The sequence below is a fragment of the Acromyrmex echinatior genome, chromosome 3 (genome assembly GCF_024713525.1).
Source record: "Acromyrmex echinatior isolate Ae372 chromosome 3, ASM2471352v2, whole genome shotgun sequence".
In the NCBI taxonomy this organism is placed as follows: domain Eukaryota; kingdom Metazoa; phylum Arthropoda; class Insecta; order Hymenoptera; family Formicidae; genus Acromyrmex; species Acromyrmex echinatior.
In genome coordinates, this window is record NC_141854.1 from 3,074,967 (window position 1) to 3,092,668 (window position 17,702).

The window sequence follows — 17,702 nt, forward strand, 5'->3', positions numbered from 1 at the left end:
TTATTTCCAGATACCCTGTATAACTGTAAGAGATAAATTAAAAATTATAATAAAACTATAAAAAAATATTTAAAAAATGTCTTATTTACACAAAATTTCTTAAAACTTGAAATGTCATTAAATATATGTTTGAAAATTTTAATACAATGATAATATTAGAGAGAAGATTACGTGTAAAGTAATATTAAGAAATCGAAAAGTACTTAGAAAACAAGAAATATTAAAAAGTCACAAAGAAAAAAATTGCTGTAGTTTTTAGTTCAACGGAGCGAAAATCTGAGGCGTGAAAAATAAAATGTAAAATAACCGGAAACAAGGATTAAACACCTTCTCAGACGCGAAAGTGCCTTTAAATTTAAAAAAGATATGAAATTGAGTAACAGATATATTATATTAGAGAGTGCATTATCATATTTGTAATAAACAGTCAAGTGTTAAGAGAACCTGTATAATAAGAAAACAGCCGTTTGCTAAATGAAAGTTGCTGTCGTGTTTTTGTGGCGTTATAATTAGTTCGTATTTTTGCACAATATACGTATCTAAAAAGCGAAGATGTAAAATTAGATTTATTTTATATTTTTTTTTAGTTTCCAGTCATTAATTTATTTACATGCGTTTCGCATTCATCACGCTTGCCAACGCACATGTTAATTTTTGGATTTGTTGAATCTATCCACCGTAAAATAGAGTTTCCATTGTGAATTTAAAATTCACTTGCTATACAATTATCTAACTATGTAAATTCGAGCTGCTTTTTAAATTGCACAAGCAATGATGTTACCGCAAAAGGCGATGACGTCAAATTAAATGAGCATCATAGTAAATAATGGCAGAAAAATACAATCGTTATTGAAAGTGTCGAGTCAGTATATTTCAATATCATATCATTTTGCGTGATCAAACAACTTACCTATATATCGATCGAATCGTAATCAACAACTACGATCGTGACTTTCTATTCATCGAACATTCTACAGACACGATTTTTACGCGATCAAACGTAACGATAACCGACTAGCAATCGAGAGTGGATTTGACATTCATAACACACCTGTGCATACACCAAACGCAACAAACAGTAGATAGAAATAAACGTTTTGATCTTTTGCAACCGAATCACGCGACTTTATCTCCTGGCAGAAAGTAAAATCGAGTATAATTTTTTCTGATTTTTCTTGTTTTCATATATATCTATATATCTAGATAAATTTAATGCATATTTCGTATTCGCATTGCGTAACTAAATGGATAATAATTATATGACTGAGTATTTTACAGATTAAAAAATTTTGCAAGTAATGATACCTTTTCCATCAAATTATTACTTTTGGATTAACCACTATTATGCACGTATATAACACATAAATTTCAAAAAATTAAATTCGTTCTAAAATTGGCTATATTTTTTAAATCGTTGTATTTTCTAATACTACAGATCACAAATCATTTGTTCGATAACAATTTAAAGATACGATCAATTTATAGATAGGAAAAAGATTCTTTTTTGGTACTTACTAGTCAATCAGTTCATATTTGTTTCGAATAAATAAAGAAATCTACTTTCAATTCCCAGTTTTATTAATCCACTCCCGACAGGCCATAAAGCATCCTATCTCCAAACATCATCAGGATTAAATTCTCCTCAATCGCTCGCGGGCGTCACATAATTCAGCAATCAAGTAAACACTTAAAACGCGAGATATTGTCAAATTTCAGCTATCTTCGTTTTTTTGCAGGGGACAGTTAAAACCTAATCGATTTAACGCAATCGTATTTTTCCTCAAACGAGTTTTAACCCCTTTGTGATATATACAGAGTGTATCTGAAATAACGCCCACTAATCATATAATGTTATTATATAAAACTAATAAAAAACTGAGTCAAAAAGTCCTCTAACATTTTACAATTTTCGCAATATTCTTTTTAGTCATCTAATGAGCAAAATGTCTAAAAATCAACATATAAGACAACTTTAAGATATCTTTGAAAATTCTTTAAGAAACATCTTTAAAATATTTCACAAAGAATATTGAAAAATATTTTAAAATTGTCTTATACATCGATTTTATCCATTTATTCAGCAATTTTTAGAAATTCATATCTCATTAACTATTGTGAAAATTACAAAATGGTAGAACACTTTTCAATTTAATTTTTTATTAGAAATAGCACTGTATGATTAGTGGGCGCTATTTCAGATATATATATATATATATATTGATATATATTGGGTATGCAACGCGCAACAAAAGGAAAACACTCATTTACAATAAATGCTTTATCATTGTCACAAGACAAACATATTTTTTTAAACCAATCAAATTTACATGCTAATAGATTCAGGATTGCAACAAAAAATATAAAAAACTGTAGGTAATAAGAAACGGCTTACATTTTTATAAAGACAAAGCAAAGTTTATTTCAGATAAATTTTGCAATTATTTTTCAAAAATATACAAGGCTTAAAAAAATTCAAGGTTTGAAAATATGCAAGTTCTCTTATGTTTAATATTCTACATTTTATATTATATATTATATCTTATTATACGTTACTCTGATCTATTCTAAATTCTTCATGGCAATTTATCGAAAACAAATTAGAATAAAATAAAAAACGAATTGTGTTAAAATAATAAACTTAAATAAAATGATGTAAAATGCAATAAAGTGAATGCAATTTTGAAAATACCTTTAGAAAATATATATAATAAATATTAAGACAACTTTAAAATAATTAAAAGAAATGTGATATTTACTGAACTCACACTGTTCGGATCAGATCACATCCAATCCGTGATCAGATTACATTTACTCCGGACTTGATCATTAAGCAACATATAACGCAGCGACGAAGTGCATATTCGTGCATTCAACGGCGTGATTCGTGATTGGCGTTCATGGCGCCGTGGATCGCTCTTAATGACGATGATTCACACTGTAAGTTTGCGAAAGATAGGATATACAACTATACAAGCGCGATAACAACGACTGTCATTCACCGGTCGACAACCTCACGTGTGACTTATTGATCAGTACAATCCTATCGACGAATCTAGCCTTCGGCCTCGATATATGCGAAATACATTTAATTAGTTCGATATAACTTTAACGCGTGCATGCGTACACGTATTGTGTGTCGGGATACATGTCGATTACGTATAACGAGGTATCATTGCGCGTTCGTGTATCGTGTGTCAAAAGTATCAATGGATATCGAAATACAATCACAGATCGTATATTCCAGAGATATAATCAAAGATATCTTATGTTAGAAGGCTATTTTTTTCAATTGTGCTCAACATTACGAGATCGGGCTTGATTTCATGCTGCAGTAAATGAAAAATTGAAAAATCTCTTTATGAAGACAACATGGTCGATGTTTGTTTCATAGATTCTTTCCAAGAATAATCGTTGAAATATGCTAATATCAAATTTTTTAATGCGGCCAAGAATTACACGTGGCTGCATAGAACGGATCCGTTGCGCCTCGCGGTTCGTAAAATAGGCTGTGCGAATTACCCAACGAGTTATTAAATTAATTAATTGCCTTCCAATTAATACCGAACGGAAACATCATACCAAGCTAATCAATCATCTCCATCCGGGTTTCATCATTACATTCCATTCGTACCGTCATTAAATACCTATATTAAATTTCTAATATCTGTTATTATAACAAATCTATAATAATTAAGACGAATTGAAAATATGATGTGAGATTCTTTGGTTCATCTCGTATTCGTAGCAAATCTTTTTCTCTGTGTGGCTTATTAATAATAAATCGTTCATTATTTATTAATAAATATGTGTGAATGAGCTTTTAACCCTCGTCGGCAATTTGAAATTTTCACCTTCTGTTTGCAGTCTAGATTTTCGAAACTGTGATACTGAGTTTTATATATCTGAACTGTGTAAAAATCTAAAAAAAAATTTACATACTTGTAAAAACTTCAACAACGAACTTTTGTATCATAAAAGTTGGATTAGTATTTTACTCAATTTTTGTACAAATTTAAATTTATATATCCAGAATTTAAAAAATTAACCGTGCAATTAAAATTCACATTACCAGCAAGGATTAATACGTATTTATATTAAAAACAATTTATAGTTGTAAATATAAGCATCAAAACGATACTTATATGTCAGAAAACACTCACATTATCGTTACCATTAAAACTTCCCTGCGAGATGTAATGCAGATAACAGGAAATCCTAAGTCTAATCCATCGATCTTTGAACTATTAAATCCTCCAATCTATGCGTCTCGCATAAACTTCAAAGTCTAGTACTTAAAAGCTACACGATCCTTAAAAGCTTCTCGAACATAGCAATTGCGCAAACTATCATCATAATAGAATGCGAAACTGTCATCACCATCAAGGATTACATCCGGCGAGGTATAATTTTTCTCCGCGCGTTTCCTCGCAAGAATAGACGTCGAGTATCATTCATACGTTGGTCGTGTGGAGAGATCGCGCGCGTTTGCTTGAAAGGGTAAATAAATCCGTAATGGATATCGTGGGAAACGTAAATTCACAAATATATTCGTGTAGGTGCATGCACGAGCTAGTGCCATGTGCTCCAAGAGAGACATGTAACGTCACTCCATTCATTCGTAAAACATAGTATTTGCACCGTCATTCATAAGCGGAAGGAGGGTGACTTGTAGTTTTCGTGGATCAGGTGTACGGACTTTTGATTCTTCTATTCCCTTCAAGTCCTTTGAACGTCTTTTCTCTGTCACACTGTGAATATTTGTAGAAAAAGTTTATACTTAGAATCCTTACATTCAAAATTAAAACCTAAACTAAATTATTTGAAAATTATCGCAATATCATTGATAGAACTAACATGAATATAAAAATAATGAATAATACAATTTTCTATAATGGAATATGGTATTTCTATATATATTAGATTAAAAAAGAGAGGATATATTAAAGTTGAAGTCATAATTGTGAACATATGTTTGCGCAAAATAAATTTACGTTTATGTTACAATATATAATAAATAGATTAAAATCCTACCTTTTGTAATGTACTGTTTTTAATTAATACTATTCGTTATTGAATAAATTGAAAATATTAGATTCTTCAGATAAATGTTTACAACATTTAAGACTCTATGAGCTTTTAATAATTATGAAAAGAATATATAATACATTATATTATTATGAATAATTTATGTACAAGTTATAAATTGATATACAGATAATAAATGAATTCTTTGTTATTTTTATGTATCACATCGCTTCGTTCAAATTCAAGGTAAACATAAATGTTAATGAAGTTAAATTCAGCTATCATAAACGATCTAATTGGTTAATAACGGCAAATTTATACAGGATTATAGAAAATAACGCCGTTTATAATTGAGATTACAAGAGAGGATATATTAAAGTTGAAGTCATAATTGTGAACATATATTTGCGCAAAATAAATTTACGTTTATATTACAATATATAATAAATAGATTAAAATCCTGCCTTTTGTAATGTACTGTTTTTAATTAATACTATTCGTTATTGAATAAATTGAAAATATTAGATTCTTCAGATAAATGTTTACAATATTTAAGACTCTATGAGCTTTTAATAATTATGAAAAGAATATATAATACATTATATTATTATGAATAATTTATGTACAAGTTATAAACTGATGTACAGATAATAAATGAATTCTTTGTTATTTTTATGTATCACATCGCTTCGTTCAAATTCAAGGTAAACATAAATGTTAATGAAGTTAAATTCAGCTATCATAAACGATCTAATTGGTTAATAACGGCAAATTTATACAGGATTATAGAAAATAACGCCGTTTATAATTGAGATTACAATTGTTAAACCTTCCATTTAACAACCCACTAGGTAATATTCAAACATTATCAACAATGATCGGCAAAGCGGTCGATAGTCATATACGCCGACAATTGGTACATATACAAATCATGATAAATACTTGTTCCCGATCGTATACTCAATTATGAAAATTATACGCTTTAATTATAGCACGAATACCTACTCAAAACGATAAATTATTTAACACCTTGATGTAACCAGTAAATTGATACATTTCAATGTAATTGCATTTTCATGAAAGGAGATAAAACAGAATGACAAGTGAGAAAGAAGCGAGCAAAAGCAAAAGAGAGGGAGGGAGAGAGGGGGGGGGGAGAGAAAGGAAGAAACAGGAAATGAAAAGCTAACAAAACCACGCAGGATCTTATCATTTATTCGAGTCGCATCAGTCATTGGAGTCGTAATTAAAGCTGGAAATCTCATGGCATGGAAATCTCTTTTCAGTACAATCATGCAATTAATTTTTCCTCGGTTAGATTTTATTTAATTATATCCCCGTCTCTCCTCCCCCCAGTAAGTACACGAGAATGTCGCAACGATTTTCTACCCTTTCGTAAAGTCGCAAGATCGACGCTTTCCTTCTTTCCCTTTCACCTTCACTTTTCTCCCTCGCGAATAAAATTAATTGTAAAATTAAGAACGCAGATTTTCATTAAGAGCCTCGCAGGAGAGGTGATTAAAGGATTGCTTTTCCTTTCGTATTTTGCGATTTCATTCTTCCCTCGACTCTATACTCAGGCCATGGCGACTGTTAAACTCTCGTTATCGAGTATTCGCACACATCCGAATATTTTATGCGAGTACCATCGGATTATTCGCTTTATGACTTTATGATTACACCATAAATATCAATACATTCCGTATTTCGACATCATATTGGCATTATTTATAGCTCGTCATTTCTAGTTATAGAATGCATCATTCATATCATTCCACTGTCATAAAATTGAATTATTTTATGACTATATTATTATAATGGTAAAAATAATAATACAAGAGGAAAAAAATGGTAAATATAAAAATAATAACTGAAATAACTTAAAAAGCTATTAAGTGAGTTTGTTAACGTATTGTATTTCGAAATTATTAATTCTTATTAAGTTAATTATTAGTTCCTATTAAGCGTTTTATGCTGGTAATGAATTATTCTGTAAAATTTAAGCGCAAACTCCATTCAATTACAAATATAACTTTATTAAGTGCGCGGCGGACAGAAACATTAAATTTTTTACCCGCTCACGCAACAACAAATTGATTTTGTTCATTTATACGCACCGCGGCGAAGAGTATAACCAAACGAGACCAATTTGATTGTAAAAATCAAATCAGCGAGACGGTTTTTTATTTCAGCGACGTAGGCTTGGATTTGTGCGGTAAATTCGCTCGTAATATTTTCATCAGCGTTCAGTCATTATTAATGTTTATTTCGCTTTGTAACACAAATTATAAAATCTTCTATGAATCGACCATCACAAGAAGTTAATATACTTATGAATAAATTTAAGTTGATGACACATCTACATAAAATTAATTACTTAATCTGTACAAACATTGCAGGGTTGGGTTGGATAGTAATTTGAAACGTTAAAAGTTAAAAAAAAAAGTTAAAAAGTTAATAACTTTTAATTTAACTTAGTTAATTTTAAATGCATTAATTTTTAACTTTAATTATTTTTGAACTTTAATTTATTAACTTTTTTTAAATTGAAAATTTTTCTATCTTTCTTAATGCTAATATTTTTTTTCTATAAAGTCTTAAACATTAGAGAATTAATTTAGAAATAGTTCAATGATTTTATGATAAGAGACTTTATAATAAGAGTCACATCACGGTAGCCAGTTTTTACTCGCTAGATTTTGTCAATTCCTGCTTATATTTGAATCACACTAATTTTAGGTATCACAACTGTTATATTTCAGCAACATAAATATGAAATGAACTTTAGATGAAGAATTGTTGTAGAACAAAGTTGCACATCTACCCATTTTCTAAATTTTTACGTATATTTTTTTGTAATATATATCTAGTCGATGTAGTCGTAAACATACATGAACAGTTGTTTCATAAGATAAAGAAAGTTAGATAAAGGTTAAAGAAAGAGAAATAATGCAAACATATATCCTTCTCTTTCGCAAGATTTTGACAAAAACGCCTTATGATGTGACTCTTATTATATATAAGTAATTTATATGTGGATAAATTTGCCTAATAATCTATATTTGTAAGGGTTATTTAAAATAATCTCATTTTAAGAAAAATTAGGACATTCTGGTCTCAAAAATAATTTTTTTCAAAAATAACTTTTTTTTAAACTTAAGTTAATTCAATCTTAACTTAACTTTTATTAAGTTAATTCTTTATTCCTTTAACTTTTAACTTAATTTAATTAATTTTATAAGCCATTAATTTTAACTTAATTTAATTTAAAAAAAAAACATTAACATACCCAACCCTGAAACATTGTAAGAATCTTATTTTATCATATCACTGTGTACTCCATTATATATGGTGCTTGAAGAAATTTCTCATATAATTTATCAATATTCGTCATTTGTATATCATCAATAATTCCCAACCCAATTATTTCTGCCGATTCTTGAATTAATAAGCATAGATATTATCAATATATTATTGATACATTTTCTATTACAATCATCGTAATACGCATAATACGATAGTAAATTAAATTTATGGAAAGCTATAATAATCGTAAAAGCGTTAGTTCAATTGCCAGTAATATATTCATCGCACGCAAAAATGCTTTAATTAATATTCCCCCTTAAATCAATAAATCTCACCTGTATTTGCACGATTGTATTTGCACGCGCAGTATTAGATGCGTTTCCACGGTATTTCCACTCCAGTGAGTCTCACGACAAGGACACGGTGATTTCCGTAAACAATCGGACGGTCAACCGGTTCACTTCCACGGTATTCGACGCGTGTGATACTGGAGGACTTATCCTTACGGGATCCACAACGCGAGTGTGGAGAGAATAAATGCTCGACATGTTCCCATGGGATATCGGATCACGATGTACGGAACAAGATCCAGCCAAACGGATCGTAGGTGGAAGTGTTGTCGATCGTGCGTGGTGTTGCGTCGCGTCGAATGTAAGTGCGTGAACGCGCGAAGGGCGTGAGCATTCTTACGCCCACGTACAACTTGCAACGATGTGAAAGCTACGGGATAGATAGTTATGAATTACTGATGCGCCATAATGTACATTGCGATTGTAACGCTGCTTCCGAGATATTAAATAAAAAATATTGAGACGAAAAGTGTCTTACAGATGATTTCATCCTAAACGTGACAAATAATTTATCACACGCGTCGCAGTTATAAATAAATTAACTTTAAACTCGATACATTCTTGTACGTGCATCCTAGAGTTTCGAATTTCCGAAATCTCTAAATAAATTTCAATTTCAATGTATGTGCGTAAAAAAAGAGTAATACTTTATATTTTAATTCTAATAGAAATGTGTTGATCGTTTAATACATAAATATTTGAAAATATATTATCTCTACATTTACATTTTCCAAGTAAAAAGTTTTCGTTTTTAGAATAAATTTAATTCTGAGTTTTTAAAAATGTAAATTTTTAGGATTTGACATTTGATTTTAATATTATACACTTTTATAATTATAATAAATTTTTGCTAATTCTTAGTTTTAAATCGTATAACAGCAATATAACTAGTATAAACAATACTAAAAGAGAAATGTAATAGACTAATGAGAGTCAGCAACGATAAACGGCGCAATTATTTAGTGAACAATCAATCCAATATCTGAGTATTGACTGTTCACTAAATAATTGCGCCTTTTTGTATTGTTTAAAATTCGAGAGTCCTAATATAATTATTGTTATTGTTTCATAGTATACTTTTATGTAAAATAAATAATAAATTTAATTCATAAATAAACTACACTTTTATTGATCCCTACTATTACCATTGTATGGATGTCTAGCTGAAGCTTCCGTATATATCGAGTGTCACATTCACCGGGACAATACCAGGGAGTCCATTTCCGGTTTATAGTCGTCTGGAGAATTCGAAGAGCAGTAATAAAGTTACGCACAGTCGGTGCATAGTCGAGTCGCGCAGTCGTCCGCGTAGCGTTGACAAATCGTTATTTTTGCCATATCCGTATCCGACTGCTAACAATGAGTCGTTTATTTACGAGCGTTAGTAATAGTCTCAACCGTGAAACGGGACCGCGTCGCAGCATTTAATTTTACGACGATCGTCGACGAACGTCCATTCGATTGTCCACCAACAGCGACCTGTTCGCGCGCGAGTAGAACGTTATCGTTTCCTATCGACAAAGACATGTATAGCGATACCATAGCAGAAACAATCAAAGTTAAATTGAAATGTCATGTCGCTATTTTTTCCCCCAGTTTATACATATCACAAAGAAATATTTTTTAATTTCGTATCATATTATTTACACATGTGGATAAATATAAACTTAAATAAAACTTTGTTATCACGTTGTGCAATTAAACGTTTAATTAACGGGATGCATAAATAACGGGGATTGCATGTTTATAATGAGCATGCGTTCTTGAATACGGATCAGGCAGCATCGAATTAATAATGGATAAATGAGAAGATAAAATGTATTAAATATCGTACTATACACGAGTTTAACGAACATTAACGCAAGCATTATGGCTTGCTAATAATTAATTAAATAGCATTCCGTAAATAATAATAGCTACAGATTGTATAAGCTTTCGCGTAAACCAGATATCCGTTGTAATTTATTGCGGAACGGAAAAAACGTATTACTGAGTAAATAATAAGAAAAACGTATCAAGTAATAAAAAAAATATATATATATATATATATGTATACAGTAATAGCAAAAAACTACGTCGAAGGCTGTATACAATCTATGTAACTATTGATCTGTTATTTAAAGCAAGAAATAGATTCTCTACATGTGAATAAATTATTATAATTTTCATAAATTTATAAAAGCGTGCAATGTTTTCTATATTTCGAATGTTTCCGCATCGTCGAATAATTTCAATAATATGTTTTATAAAATAATAGTGAGAGAGCTAGATAGTGTGCGATTAAATGCGAAAATAAACTAATAATATGTAAAGATATTAAAGATAATTAAAATATATAAAGATTATGCATTTCGTAGGTTTTCTCCGTGTCCAGATTCATTCTTGGCATGCCAAACACATAATCTTTATACAGGAAGCCTCAGGAATATAATTAAAATATAGTAATATTATATTAAAAAATTCAAATGGATATTAAATAGGTACGTCATGACTTTCAGTCGTTGACACGCAACTGTCATTAGGGTGTGACTGCAAAGTGACGTAGAATTAATGGTATTAACGAAAATAGCTTTTTTTTGCAGTTTTTACAGCTCGTCATGAAAGATTCAATATCAAGATTCGTATCGGCGATTCCGCGGGGAATTCAGTATTCATTAGTAAATTAAACGTTTAACACGATCGACGACAATGAACTCTGAACCGAGTATTTGCGAGATCGTAAGACGAGCGTGGTACGCTGGAATCCGAATACCTGCGGTATCTACTGCATCTGTAGATTGTGCAACAGAACGTACATATGTAGGCAAATATACATATGTATACATGTATATATATGTATGCATGTAGGGGTAAAACATACGTGTACACGTGTATGAATACGTATATATGGTTATGTACGTACGTGTTAATATGGCCGCATCCATTGGGAAATCGCATCCCAAAACACCACGTCGGTACCACATCGAGTAATTAATTATCGTTACGGCGACGATCAGTCGCTAATCAGAATAACGATAATTGCGATCGATTCGCTCATTTGCGCTTCGCACTCTGCAATCGGACTTACCTGAAACATACGAGAAAAAAAAGCAGCCCGATTAGCACAATTAGTTACATGCGTACTGATAATTAAAGCGTAATAAACGCCATAACATGCAGAATATATTTCATATTTATAAACATAATTACATTATCACATTGGTTTCCTCATATCATGCTCTTGCACACAGAGAGCGTATTTTTGTAAATAAAAATATATCTGTTCCCCAGAAACATATTTTTAAGTCCTATTATATCACTTGGGAAAAATAAAATCTTCGGCAAAAAGGACGCCACGAGCAGCACGTTGTATAGAGTAGCTCGTAAAGTGTGCCGCGCGATAATTAATGAGCCATTCGTACAATTTGTTTTTCATTCGAGCTCTTCGGCATAATTGGTTGCGCGCGAAATAATTCTTATTGGACGACAGTGTGGTCGGGATAACACAGTCCATTAGCGTAATGGCAACGATATTGTTTTCATGCTACGGAGACCATTCGAATGTGTAATTCGTCCAATGAGAGTTACAAGTGGTAAAAACGCACGGAGAATAGATACTAATTAGCACGAAATTATGTTTAGTGAGAAAACATAATATATCGAGTTAATTAGGTTAATGAGATCCTGTCGAACTTACGTATATTGAGTTGTATGTTCGGTCGGCTTATTGATTTAATTATTTGAAAAGTCGTGTGAGACAATTAATAGCAAAACTTCAAATCTCTGGATAGAGAAAATATACCTGAGATTTAAAACAAATATATTATGTGTAAGTTTCTGAAATATTAAATCGTGCAGGACTCAAAATCTTAAAAATAAAATATAAAAATAAACAATCTACAGAGCCACTAAGAGTCATAAGCTGATGAAGGTGTCAACGATTCTATACTATTAATCGATTGTGTGTAATCTTTTTTATTTTGAACGTTTCGACTCTCTTTGGAGTCCTCTTCAGCAATATTCATATTTCAAATCCTAATTCATTGAACTTTCCGTCTAATGTGAGTCATTAACAGGTTCCCTCAACTGAAGTGAATCCTGATTTAACATATATAAAATTAAAATTGAGTCAATAAGAAAAAACCATATTTCAGCAACTCATCTCAAACGAGAAGTTCAATATGTCCATGAAGCTTTGGAAGTTTATATTAACTAATAAATCATCTCAGTTTTATACATATTAACGATTTATAAACCTTCCTCTCCGGGTAGTCAAAAGCGTTTAATGAACAATTTATTTACCTTGAAAAAGGACACACCAAAAACAAAACAGTTAAGTCATATCTAACATTGCAATATTCTTGATGTAACCGTAAAATCATAAATTAGGTGTATACAAGACGTGAAATGAGTTGCTGGGATATGATTTTTTTCTTATTGACTGAAATTTAATTTTATATATATTTAAGTCAAATCAGGATCCACTTCAGTTGGGAAAACCTGTCAATGACTCATTTGACGGAAAGTTCAATGAATTAGGATTTTTATTTATTTTTTTTTCTAAAATATATAATTTGATATATTATATGAATTTTTCTAAAACATGTTTATCGATGTAATAAAAAATATGAAACCAAAAGAAAATATAAAGCATAAACATTTAATAAATCTTATCTCCTTCGTATCTTTCAGTTATTCTGGCCAAGATCCATCCGCAAGCTTCGCGATCAATAGCTTCGCCACTGCAGACAATTGTTTAATATAGAAGATAGTTTGAACAATGTAAAATGTCGTTATTCGCGGCTCGTGACCTTTTCTACAATGATTTGAAATTGGGTCGATCATTAATGACGATAAATGCACGCGGGTCATTATATTTTCGTCCATTTATTGGCATCTTCGTCACACAACGTTTGCTCGAGTAGTTAAATATTTAATCTGCCCTAGTTTCCGGATCGATTTTAACTCTAAAAGTTCTCGCCTGCTGACCTGCCACTCGAAATACGACAATGTTGAAAATTTACGAAGTCACGGCTACATTTCTACTACATTTACAATTTCTCCATCTATAAATTAGCATCTACAACTCAACTTCTGCTACTTCGTAATTTTTTTGCTTATTTATCGAAGTAAATTTCTTATAGATATGTATAATGATTAAAATAAATAAATTACTCGAAAACTCCAATCACTTGTAAACCAATTACTCAAGTTTTATCTATTCAAAAATTTTAATCTTCATATAATCGTAATTTAATATTTTATAATCTAATTCCAAACTATATAATCAATCAAACTTCTTATGTTTGTGATCAAAATGCAATAATAAATTATCGCTTCAAAAAATCAATTCGATTTGAAATGTAATTTCATAATTTCTGCCAAGAGCAATTCTTTGCCTTAAAAATACAACAATCGTAAAAGTTTCTCTTGTACACAAGTAGTATTCGTGACTCGGCATACGACAATTGACCTAAAAGTTTCCATTATTCAACGGCACGGTAACTGGTTCAATATTCAGACTGCAGTTTTGGTGCATAGCCCAAACTTAACGATTGACAATTGAATTTCATATTCGCTGTCGAACTATATGAATCATCGCTAATGAATAATCAATTCGACTTCTACGCGTAATTTGACTCTCAACTCTCTAAGACAATCACGGTAAACCACCTAAGAGACGACAAAGATAAATAAGTCTGTTCACCCATAGGATGCAAGCATCTGTCCGTAGAATTGATTTTCTATTTGTCCCGATAGTGCCGTCTACAATGACATACATACTCCACCTTCGCTTCCTCCGATGTTTTATTGTGAGTCGATATATATTGGAAAGAGACAGTAAGAACAAGTAAAAATCCATATCAGGAATAAATAAGCGAGAAATATAAATCTCGATGTTGATTTCAAAAAAATACAATAAATAGATCGATGTTACTTGAGTTGATTTTTCTAATTGTTAAAAAAGAGATATTAAAAAATCAACATAATAATACAGATTAAAATATAAACATTTGGATTAATATTTCATATTTACATTTGATAATAGATGATATTAGAAATAAAAAATAATTAATCGTTAATTGAATTTATATATATAATATTTTAGAATTATTTCCTAAGTATATGTTTATATGACGAAATTCTTTAATTAATGTTAATTATTAAATATATCTTTTTAAATACATTTTTATATATCTTATCTTTTAAATATTAAATAAATATTTTAATATCTACTATTAATATTAATATTAATATAATACTAATTGAGTCACTTAGTGCAGCTAAATATACTTGTACATTTCAATTAATTAATGATATACTTGATAGTATTATTATAATATATTTGTATTATCCTCTCTCTCTCTTTCTGTCTCTTTAATTTTCATGTTATTAAAATTTGTCATAAAAAAATAAAAGTGCATTAACCGAATAAATAATGTAAATAACAGAAAAATAATTTTAAATCTTTTATATGTTAATCGAAAAAAATTTACTGTAATTTACATTAAAGAATATCGTAAAATTAACCGTGATGGTTTCAAACATCTCAGAGGTTAGTCTAGTAATTGAAATTCCAGGAAATATCGAATCGAGGAATTTGAACATTGGAAAATATGGAAAGAGAAACCACCAGATTGATTGATCGTTGAATATTTCAAATAAAACATTTATAACATAGAAGATAAAAAAATCATCTGCAATAAGATTCTTTCATCTTCTAAAAAAAATTCTAAAGGTGAATAAAATTATTTTCGCTGTACATCCGAAATTTTATCAGAAACCAATTAAATTATCAACAATGTAATAAAGTAAATTTCATATGAACAGAAAATTATTACATCAGAAACAAATAAACCAGCAGGGTTTCAATCTAATTAGACGATTGTATATTATACTTAGCGCTGTCAGCTTCTGCAGTACTTTCGAGTTGTCCAACATGTTAGCCAGTTACATTACCCAGTAACTGTCGAGATCACGACTCCGTGGAATATACATCACAAGTACCGACCACAGAGTGCGTCAGCCACTATATTGCTCGAAAACAGAAGTCAACTCATTTCATCCGACAACAATGCACACAATGCACACAATGCAGGAAAATCGTTTCCGTACTTATACCTTTCATTTTCTTTATTAATTTGTACTGCCGTACAAATAAATTTTATCGCAATATCATAATATACGTTTATATTTGCAAACAAAAACATAATCTCACGGATAGTCTTACGGATAGATATAATATATCATAAGACAGTTGACATACATGTGATACACCTGATTAAGTACGCTCGATTTCCCGCCATTCTATATTGTATCCGATTCATAAATCATCCCACGCCAATATTAACACGTTGCAACGAACATTTTAGGAGGAGTAAACGATCGTAAACTGAGGTGTCATGAATCAATGGATGGGTACGCGTACAAGAGTCCAAAAGCAACGAAACTGTCAAGAATTTATAAAAAAAGCTCATTTATAACTTTTTAATTTTTCAAGGCGGAAGGAGCTGACCCGGTCATGTAAGAAAAACGCCTTCTGTCATCTCTGTCGTTCCTTTCGCGATTTTAAGATTTCTCGGTTGAAAAATTGATTATATCTCAGCACGCGAGATGTCTGGTGCACATTGCGGTGCATCGCGATTTCGTGGACGTCGTATTGTTACGGCGTGAGCCATGCTTCATCATTTTTGCCACCATTACGTTTATTATCCTAACAGAGCGTTGCTAACCGACACACACATTCTCGCCAAAGTGGGTGGTCCTTCCTCTCTTTTCCTTCTCGTCTCGACACACGTCGAAATAACTCCATGTGCTACTTAAATCGCGTTACATCAAGATTAATCACATTATTCTCCTACTTCTGATTCGTATCTTACAATCTCAAGACCTCCATTGTACATGGCGATAATTGTGGGTTTCGAGCCATCGCTGTCTAGTAAATACGAACGATATATGTCGAGATGTATGTCGATCTGACGCGTATAACGATTTCCGTGAAAACAAGACCGTTATCGATACAAAAAGTGATACAGTTACATCGAGGAAGTAAACTTACAATAATAATTACGAGTCATCTCAAGTCATTCAGCTATCCTTGAATAAAATAATTTTTTTATGCTTATAACTGTACATGTATGTATTGTATATATTGAAGAAATAATTAAAGAGATTATTCTTTTTCCATTCTAAGTGTTGTAACGTTTCAGAATGGATCGCGTGGTGGTAAATTATTTTTAAAAAGTCTTAAAATCGAGGTCTTAAGTGTGTCGATTATCCAGCAAACTTTTAACGAATCCATCACGAGAGAATAATGAAATTTTTAACGCGCTCTTCTGATTACAATCTGCCGAGCCTGTTCTAATGATACGTTATAAATGTTTTTTATTCGATACACCGAGAGTTTTTCTCACAGAAGTTTTCCTTAGATAGTATGATTTTCTATGAAAGCGACAGATGCCATATTTACGACCATATTACACAGCATATTTTTCATTTCGTTTCAGACTGCGGTCATTCGACAATGGCTGGAAATAAAAATGGCAAATTATCCCTTGGAAAGATCTCGCCACATAATGCGCATCTTTTACCTGTCGAAGGTAGCAGGTAGACTACATTGTTGAGAAATTTTTCCGTTTCTTTAGTGCTCTTATTTCCTTCTCTACCTGCCATTTTCGACTAGTTTCTACACGGAGTCAACTTGTAGCTACTTTCGCAGAATACGAGGATATTTTCATAGAAAATGATTAGATCCGTTTAACAAAATCGCTATTTGTGATAGAAAATTATTGAATTTAGAACCATCATTATATCGTCATTACATGAAAGAATGAAAAGGACACTATTATGCAAATGTCTGAAATTTACTTGTATAATATAGAACACTTTTATTTTATTTCTAAGAGTTTAGATAATAAAAATGAGTAGTTACAATAAAATGGGCATTCCATCTTCAAAATAGCGTTAAAATCAATTGATGAAACTCTAGAGTTTCTCAATGAGAATGTGGAATTTCCTAGAGAGAGAGAGAGAGAGAGAGAA

General features: G+C 30.9%; 1 long non-coding RNA gene across 1 annotated transcript in view; it reads right to left on the reverse strand.

Moving 5' to 3' along the window:
* Positions 1 to 565: 565 nt before the first annotated feature.
* The window catches only part of LOC147910120 (uncharacterized), a 97,036-nt gene continuing 79,899 nt past the window's right edge, over positions 566 to 17,702 (reverse strand). Inside the window, exon 2 of the long non-coding RNA XR_015544437.1 lies at positions 566 to 11,748. This is a non-coding gene — a long non-coding RNA (uncharacterized LOC147910120). The remainder of the gene's footprint in view (positions 11,749 to 17,702) is intronic.